Source organism: Podarcis vaucheri (genome assembly GCF_965113315.1).
Source record: "Podarcis vaucheri genome assembly, chromosome: 3".
NCBI classification, from domain to species: domain Eukaryota; kingdom Metazoa; phylum Chordata; class Lepidosauria; order Squamata; family Lacertidae; genus Podarcis; species Podarcis vaucheri.
The window spans coordinates 111,110,301-111,120,249 of record NC_138761.1 but is presented as its reverse complement, the minus strand read 5'-3'; the positions used below and the strand labels follow the sequence as shown (position 1 = coordinate 111,120,249).

The 9,949-nt window shown below is 46.1% G+C and overlaps 1 long non-coding RNA gene across 1 annotated transcript; it reads right to left on the bottom strand.

Annotated features, from left to right (window-relative positions):
- Positions 1-7,115: 7,115 nt before the first annotated feature.
- On the bottom strand, positions 7,116-8,768 carry LOC309528908. The gene is made up of 3 exons (XR_014217978.1): positions 8,682-8,768; positions 8,291-8,418; positions 7,116-7,216 (listed from the first exon to the last, which is right to left on the bottom strand). It is a non-coding gene; the product is annotated as an uncharacterized lncRNA (long non-coding RNA).
- Between the last annotated feature and the right edge of the window lie 1,181 nt (positions 8,769-9,949).

The following is a 9,949-nucleotide window of genomic DNA, read 5'->3' as shown; positions in this document are numbered from 1 at the left end:
CAGACAGCTCCATCCATTCATTAAAGTGAGTGTGCAGGCATCCCCAATATATACATTGCCAAAAGCATTTAATGAGGTCCTGTGGCAGAGATGAAGATATTTTCTGTTAAGCGTTTCAACAAGGCTGAGGGAAATGTAAATAGGACTGAAACATTTATCAGTACTAATCCTATTGGTCGTTAAAGAGCAGCAAAGTTATTCATCATTCCCCAAGATCTGCGGTGGAAATAAGGAATGCATTTCAACCACTTCGACATCATTCTTAGTCCAGAATGTTTCCCTAGCCCTACTCTATTTTAACTCTGAACATCGAGTTAAGCACATGTCATTTTTTTTTTTTTAGTAAAAAAAGCCCTGCTGCTTTTTTGCTTGAAAATCCTGCCAGGGTCTCTTAAGCTCAGAGACTTGTCATTTCAGTCTCGTTCAGTTTTATTACATCCTGCCAGCTATGTCCAGATAAACTATAATGAAGGCTGCTGCTACCATTATAAGCCTCATCTTCTCTATCAACAAGCCTTCGGTACCGTGGCCATTACGGGGAGCCTCAAAATTTGATCCACCATTGATGATAGGAAAGTTTAATTTGTGCTTGCCAGGCTGCAGAACTGATCTCTAAATGGCACATCACACAGGCTGTTATTTTGTCTCTTGGTGGATAGTTCCGAACTCCCTTTCCTCCCCGTCAGCATGAAGGTCATTCCCTTGAAGCAGAAATTAAACTTTGAAGAGAAATATAGAGCCATAACAAACAGCCAGGGGAATTTTTGGGTATCTGTTCAGTCTCGTGTCATTTGACAAGACGTTGCAGAACCCCAAAGCATCAGTCCCTCCTGTGTACGGATGTACCTGCTTCAAAGGGTTATTATAAGTTCTAAATGTTTTGTTCCGATATTCATCTTGCTTTATACTTTGTAAACCTTCCCTGTATGTTTTCGATGAACGCCTGCCTCCTGCACAAGTCAACAGGAGATCAAATGGTTGGGCCACTACCAGACCATCTTGGATTCACTTGTACCTATCAGCTGATGTTACATGACATTATCTCGAATCATAGATTCATATAGTTGGAACGGAATCATCTAGTCGAACCTCCTGCAATACAGGAATATGCAGCTGTCCATTATGGGGATCGAATCTGCAACCTTGGCATTATCAGCACCACACTCTAATCAACTGAGTTATCCAGGCTGATATTCAGGCAATGATGGGGAAATCTAGTGTTTCATGGGACTGATTTAATTTGTCTTGGGGCTGATGGACCCACACATAGCTGCTCTGTTATGCCCACTAGTGTGGAGGGAGCAAAGCAGAATGTACAGACACACAAAATTGCAATATTCTTGATGATGTGTAAAGGTAAAGGACCCCTGACAGTTAAGCCCAGTTGCGAACGACTCTGGGGTTGCGACGCTCATCTCACTTTACTGGCCGAGGGAGCTGACGTTTGTCCGCAGACAGTTTTACCGGGTCATATGGCCAGCATGACTAAGCCGCTTCTGGCAAAACCAGAGCAGCACACGGAAACGCCGTTTACCTTCCCGCTGGAGCGGTACCTATTTATCTACTTGCACTTTGACGGGCTTTTGAACTGCTAGGTTGGCAGGAGCACGGACCGAGCAGCGGGAGCTCACCCCCCTCACGGGGATTCAAACTGCCGACCTTCTGATTGGCAAGCCCTGGGCTCAGTGGTTTAGACCACAGCGCCACCTGTGTCGCTATGTATAAGACGACCCCTATTTTTTTAAACCCAAAATTAAGAAATTAAGTTGTTTAGCTTTGGGGGGGGGGAGGTCACTTCTGCCAGTCGCTCACCCACCTGCCCGCCACTGCCGATCGCTTGCCACTGCCACCGCTGATCGTACACCTCGCTGCAGCCACCAATTGTCTGCCCGCTCACCGCCCCCAACAGCACGCCCACCCACTTGCTGCAGCTGCCAATTGCCTGCCCGCCTCGCCACAGCCGCCAATTGCCTGCCCAATTGCAGCAGCCGCAGCTAATCGCCAACAGGCCTTGCCGTAGCCACCACTTACCCGCCCAATTGCTGCTGCCAATCTCCTGCTTGCTGCTGCCATTAATTGCACATCCCCTCTCTGCATTCACTATCCATGTATAAGACGACACCCAATTGTTGCTTTTTTTTTAAAGCAAAAAGCATCGTTTTATACGTGGAAAAATACGGTACGTTATAGGGTGAGGCTGTGCAAACTGCTACCTGTAGAGTATTGAACAGCTCTGAGGGATCCTCCTCACAAGCAGGACAACATTTTTAAAAGTTAAATAAAGCTTGTAACTTGCTGTCCTGTTGCTGTTTTTAAGAATTATAGTTTCCTTTTCCTTTTCCTTTACAAAAACAGGTTTTACAATAACAGTTAAACCCATCAGTTACAAATGAAATAGAGGGGGGAAGAAAGAGTAGAAAAAGAGGAGGAAGGAAAAGGAGAGAAGGGGAGATAATAATGTGAAGAGAGTTTAGAAGACAGAAAAAGACTGTGGTTCCAGACAATTGTCCATTATTAATGCATTATCCAAGGGCATCCTTCCACAACAGTCCATGGGAAGAGGATGGATGCCAATCATGTTCCTTCACTGCAATGTTTTCAATAAAAGGATGTCAAACCTGAAGGAAGTATTCCTGGTTTTGGGTTTATGCAATGATCTTAGATGTTTGGTTAATTTTGCCATTAGTGCAACAGTCCAGAGCTGGTGATACTAGCGGTCTTGAAAGTCACTATCAGTATTTGCCCACTGTTAACTCTGGCTACTGTGAACAGTAAGTATAGTTAAGTCCTTATGGGAAACTCCAACTTCTGAGTTATCAACTATAGTAGTGTCCTCATCAGGTCTATTAGTAAGTATTGAGATGTAATCAAACAAATTTCATAAAATATCCACCCAAAATCTGAATGGGTGGGCACCTCCACCACATATGGAAGCATGTACCCATACCCCGCCCCACCCTCCAGAAATATAGGGCTAGCTTAACAACAACAAAGAAATCGTCCAGAGCTCTTCAATGCTGAACAGGCAGTATTCTGGGCAGCCTCACTCCTTGAAAAGCCCGTTGACCTAGAGAAAGAGATATTGAAAAACATATTATATTTATTAGGGCACTCCAAGCCCCAGGAAAGAAACACTGCCCAACCCTCCTATATATACATCTAGGTAACTGAGTGTGTGAACCAGTCGTCTGTCATGGGAAGGGGGGAATTCCCAACTTAGTTCTGAAGAAAAAGGGTTATATCGATGTGGCCCAAGTATCTGTATTAATGGAGATAGTTGAAAGGTTTGAGGAATGTGGAGTGGAATGACTTATTCCCCCCCCCCCCAAGTTGCTGTGCTGTAGCAGAAAGTAGTGTCAAAACATTATTCCTGTTGTATGCTTCCCAGGGAAAGTGCCAGAACTACTGTGTCAATGTGATATGTAAAGAAGCAGCGTGGGAAGGTTTTGTTTTGTTTTGTTTTGTTGATGTTTCGGTGACGCAATGATGTATCCTCCAAATTATTACAAATTGGTCTTGGGCTGAATTTCTGCAACCTAGCAGCACACTGTCAATGTCTCCGATGCAGAGAGCTCTCTGAATAGGCATTGTTTGTGTTCCTCTTTAAGCAGCCCAGAGACAAATATTCTGAAACAAATAGCCCTTTAATTTAATTGGCTTCCAACTTGCAACCAAGAATAGAAAACTCAGTATGTGTCAGAGTTACTGTGAAAATTGTTGAGGTCAGAAGCTCAGCTGGTAGATCTCAGATCAGTCCACATTTCTTTCATGAAGCAATTGTGTGTCTTTCTGTGTACACACACACACACACACACACACAGAGAGAGAGAGAGAGAGAGAGATATGAAAGCAAGATAGAGAGACAGAGACAGAGACAGACAGACAGACAGAAAGACATTCTCATTGTATTGCATTTTCCATCATACCCCCCAGAAGCGAGATAATTCTGCTTTAGAGTTCCAAGTGGCATTGCCACATGATTTGTCACTAGCTGGAACATGCAATGGCATCCATTTTAAAAGAAGCTGCCAAAATGAAAAACTACATACTGTAATACTGATACTCTTGCACAGTACCAACATGAAGTCAAATTAAGTCCAAAGTGATGCAGGGCCAAAGAAAGCAAAGGTGTCTTCCATCTCTTATGTGGAAGAGGGAAACAAAATTTGGGGGCAGGGGAATAATAGTGTCTCCCGTTTCCAAATATATCAATCTAGCTCGACATTAAGATAGGTAGGAGTTATAGTCTGATGCTATGCACACTTGTGCTAGTGAATAAGCATTTAGGATCAGATGCACTTCTGTGCCAGGATAATATCACATAGTGTATCATAGCAGAGTATATTACTCTTGCTACTCTAGAAATGGCTGATCTTGCTAGCAAACATTGTGACAAGCCATGCATATATGCGTCAGGGTAGGGTGCCTGGTGGATTGAGGATTAGTCACCTACACAATGGCCTGAAAGCACCACAGAGCCCTGCATAACCTTTTGATAATGGTATTATAATTGACATGCAGCCTAGTAGAATGATCCCATTTACTTAACAAGGAGTGTTAAAAGGTGATGCTGTAGTTACCGCAGTGCACACCACTTTGCTTCCCACCTCCAAGATGTGCATTATCTCTTTATAGAATGGGATGCCCATTAAGTCAACCTTTTTCTCTGCAGTCAAAACAAAATGGAATTTGAAAATGGAATAGCAACAAGCTCCACTTACATCATGTATATTTAAAGGCAGCTGCATATGCCAGCTAAAAAGGTTCAACAATTTTTGATAACTGGCATAAAGCACCATTATGTGTCTCCTTCACACATCTGTTAAAGAGAAATAGCACACACCAGTTCATTCAGAATAAAAAGAATCCCCTGTACAGTGGTACCTCGGTTTACAAACTTAATCCATTCTGGAAGTCCTTTCTTAAATCGAAACCAGTCTTAAACTGAGGCACGCTTTCCTTAATGAGGCCTTCCACCGCTGGTGCCCTCCCACCATTCAGCTTTCATTCTTAGACTGAGGTAAAGTTTGCAAACCCGGACACTACTTCCGGTTTTGCAGAGTTCATAAACCGAATAGACTTCAGTTAGCTTCAGTTCTGTGAAGAGACAACATTTTCTGTAGCTGCCTTAGCAGGGCCCTCTGGAGCTGTCCATGGTCATGTTCCTATCTGTACTGCCTTTGCCTCTTCTTCCTGTGAACACAAACTCCCACAGAACTCTAGTAGCGGGATCTGGGCACTGGGATCTCTGGCACTTCAGTTGCACTGCTGGGACACCTTGCGAACACAGGGAATGGATTGCTCTTCTAGAACAGCCCCTTGAGCTCGAGCTTTTAATTAGTCAATCAATTGGTTGATTTGGAGCTATTTTTCATGTGGATCTATGCCTAATTAATTGTAAATCAATGGAGAACTCCCAATTGTATCTTTCCAAACCCATGAGCAGGACGCAGGTGGCGCTGTGGTCTAAACCACTGAGCCTAGGGCTTGCCGATCAGAAGGTCAGCGGTTCGAATCCCCACGACGGGGTGAGCTCCCGTCGCTCGGTCCCTGCTCCTGCCAACCTAGCAGTTCGAAAGCATGTCAAGTGCAAGTAGATAAATAGGTACCACTCCAGCGGGAAGGTGAACGGTGTTTCCGTGTGCTGCTCTGGTTTCGCCCGAAGCGGCTTAGTCATGCTGGCCACATGACCCCGAAGCTGTCTGCGGACAAAATGCTGGCTCCCCAGCCTATAGAGCGAGATGAGCACCGCAACCCCAGAGTCGTCTGTGACTGGACCTAACAGTCAGGGGTCCATTTACCCTTTACCTTTTAAACCCATGAGCAGGCAAAAGCCTGCCCACTCTCACCAATGATCCAAACTCCACAGGGCTATTGCTATGGCGGTGATATTTCCCCCTCTCAGAACAGGCATGGAGGGTGGGGTGTGTGCTTGCAAATCACATCAAATGCAGCAGAAAAGGTAAACATTATGGACCTTTTCTGTGTTTAAAAATCAAATTTCAAAGGCACCCTGCACAACTGCCCCCCGTCCCCACAGAGGTTGTGGGATTTCATCTCCCATTAGCTTCAGCATAGAATAATACTTGGGTCTTCAACTGTTTTTGGACTACAATCCCCATCATTCCTGACCACTGGTCCTTCTAGCTAGAGATGGCAGGAGTTGTAGTCCAAAAACAGCTGAGGACCCAAGTTCGGGAAACCCTGGAATAATAGGATTGTAGAGTTGGAAGAATCCACAAGTCCAACCCCTGCAACGCAGGAATCTTTTGCCCAGTGTGGGGCTAAAACCCATGACCTGAGATTTAAGAGTCTCATGATCTACCAACTGAACTACCCCAGCCATTGGTCAGAGATGATGGGAGCTATAGTTCAGAAATCTCTGGAGGACCACAGGTCAACCACCACTGGATTAGAGCATCAGAGTAGCATCACAGTAGGAGTGGGTAGAGCTACATTCAAAACCCTACTCACAGGGCTCCTTGGGCCAGGCAGGTAATTTGGGTCAGGTGTTCTCTCTCTTAACCTCCATCACAGGGTTGTTGTGATGATAAAATAGGGGGGTAGTAAATGTAAGCTAAGGAATCTGTCACCCTCCGGATGTTGCTGGATTTCAGCTACCACCGTCCTTGACCATTGGCCATGCTGGCCAGGCCTGATGGGAGTGGGAGACCAACAAGATCTAGAAGGCACCACATTGGAGAAAGCTGCTTTATGGCACAATAATGTTATGCCTCGGTACTGATGTCCCCCCACGGTGTGTGGATGGGATATATGAAAGCTTACGCTTGTGTTTGAAATTCTGACTTTAATTATAGTATGATGTGGCTGTGATACGGGAAAGAGCTGCATCTATTTAACGATGCCCTAATATTTTCCAACTTTGTGAAGGCTGCCTGCTGAAATTAGGAACAGAATGCAGTGCTTACATGCCGGATACACTGTACATTTGAATTTTTGCAGCTTCCCATTTCAGGCAGATTCAATATAGCAGGGGGGAAAGTTTGCCCATCATGGCATGCACATTTTCTGTGACATAAAGTGTAATCAAGAGCAATGAAGCACTGTATGCTAGGATTGTTTCCCATTTTATTTTATTTTATTATTATTTACATGTGGTTTGTTTGCTCTTTCCCATTCTTCTCTACATCCTTTCGCCTACATGGATCTATTCTTTCACTGTTTGCTGAAATGAAGACCTCCTTTGTCATTTCTTCTCCTCTCTCCATCCTCATCATTCTCCCCTCATTACATTCTTTGGCTCGTTGGTTCAGAAGAACGAGGATGAAGCAGCTTCAGGTGGTACAATTCCTTCGGTGAGCCAAAAACTCTTTGTGGTTTGACTCAGCAAGACATAGTCCCGATGAACCGTGTCGGAGCCAGCATAGATAAAGCCCTTCATATTTCATGCAAGGTCCCCTATAGGACCTCACTAATAGACAACCTTATTATTGTCTTTCACCATGGGCAGAATCCATCAAAACTTAGTCACAATGACTAATAGCTCAGCTGTTCTACAGTTCAAGCCAGGACATGGCCAGAGCAGTTAAATATCCCTGGAAAGGACTGAAATCCAGGTGGTTCAGTGAGTGACTAGGGGATGAATAGCCTGTGTCAGCATGGTGGGGATAACAGAGAACAAAGATTTCTCCCCTTGTGATTGAGTAATATTAACCCTCGGTGGGTGTTTGTCTAAACATGTGAAGGTTAAAGAGCTATAGAGGGATAGGAACATGCATGCAGGCCCCCTACCATGTCTCCAAGTGTTGTGGCTACTCTCAGACTTTCACATGTTGAACACAAATGCTTGTTTGAATATACAGTGGTACCACTGGTTATGAACTTAATTCATTCCGGAGGTCCGTTCTTAAGGCGAAACCGTTCTTATCCTGAGGTGCGCTTTTGCTAATGGGGCTTCCCGCTGAGCAAGTGCCTCCACGACACAATTTTTGTTCGCATCCTGGGGCAAAGTTCACAACTGGGAGCAGCTATTTCCAGGTTAGCAGAGCTCGTAACCAGAAGCATTCATAACCAGAGGTACCACTGTACTTAGAATCCCCTGAGGAATTGGGGATCTTGCCTTATCAAGCTTCCCCAAAGGACAGGGGTGTCTATGTGTCAAAAGCACATAGAAGTCCAAGGCGGTTTAGTCATGCTGGCCACATGACCCGGAAAACTGTCTGTGGACAAACGCCAGCTCCCTCAGCCTGAAAACGAGATGAGCACCGCAACCCCATAGTTGCCTTTGACTGGACTTAAACATCCAGGGGTCCTTTACCTTTACCTTTACTTTTACCTAGAAGTCCCCTTCAAACCTTTGTCCCCAGTGTGCAAAGGTCTGAGGGGAGCCAGCATGCAGCAGGCTATTGCTGGCAGGGCCAGCACATGTACCTCTGCCACTCTACACACTTCTAATCCCTGCGAGTTCATGCAAATGCACTAAGAGGACGAGAGACTTTAGTAACATCAATTTCTGTGCTCTTATTACACATGAAACCAACTTTAATGGCACCCATCTCTATTCTGCCTTGCTCACACCACACCTGCAATATTGTGTCCAGTTGTGATGGCCTGGGATTCGGACTCAGATGCTGAACCTCAGGGATCCCAGCCTGCACAGGAGTCCCCGCCTCCAGAACCAGCTGAGCCGGGGCTGGGTTTTGAGCCTGAAGGGCCCTCACCTGTGCTGGGTCCTCAGGTGCAGGCACCAGCTGAGTCTGCTCTGGCTCCTGAGGGGGTGGATGACCCATTGCCTGCAGGTGCTCCACTCTCAGCCCCGTCAGGGGAAGGTGAGGTTGCCTCTGGGTCTGGTAACCCTCCAGCCTCTCCTGGGCTGCAGAGGCTCAAGGCAGAGAGGCGGAGGGAACTAAGTTCCCACAGGAGGAGTGCTCACCTCCAGGCCAGGAGAGGCAAGTCACCAGAGGATCGGGGCTGCCCTATGCCTCGGGGCAGATAAAAGCCAGCCAGCCCCAGTCCCAAGTTGCAGGAGCAACATTGTTGGTTGCTAGTTCCTGCCTGAACCCTGTCCTGCTTTTCTGTCAGAGTTCCTGACTTCACCCAACTTCCTGCCCTGCACCCAGCTTCAGCTACTACGGACTGCCTCCACTTTGCACCTTTGACCACAGACCAGACTTGGACCTCTCCTCTCGAGTAACCCACGGGAACAGCACACCAGTTCTGGGTGCCACAGTTTAAGAAGGATATTGACAAGCTGGAATGTATGCAGAGGAGGGCAACCAAGATGATAGAGGGTCTGGAAACAAAGCCTTATGGGGAATGGTTGGAGGAGCTGGGTATGTTTAACCTAGAAAAGAGGAGGAGGAGGAGGAGGAGGAGGAGGAGGAGGAGGAGGAGAAGAAGAAGAAGAAGAAGAAGAAGAAGAAGAAGAAGAGGAAGAGGAGGAGGAGGAGGAGGAGGAGGAGGAGGAGGAGAAGGAGTTTGGATTTGATATCCCGCTTTATCACTACCTGAAGGAGTCTCAAAATGGCTAGCATTCTCCTTTCCCTTCCTCCCCCACAACAAACACCCTGTGAGGTGAGTGGGGCTGAGAGACTTCAAAGAAATGTGACTAGCCCAAGGTCACCCAGCAGCTGCATGTGGAGGAGTGGGGAAGCGAACCCGATTCACCAGATTACGAGACTACCGCTCCTAACCACTACACCACACTGGCTCCCAGGAGATATATTAGCCACTGTCAAATATCTCAAGGACGGTTACTGTCAGGAGTCCAGTCCTCGGCTTGATAACACAGTGAGCGCAGTTAATTAAAAAGGATCATTTATAGTCAAAACAAACAGATCATTCCGGACGGCATTAACACAGCCTCTGCCATCATGAATCAAGATGACCCTTCTAAGGGTCCCTTCCGTTTTCTAAAACAGAAAGTGAACTTATGAAGCTTACGTCTTTTTTGCTTCCTGTCTAGCAAGCCCCCCATACACCCACTCCA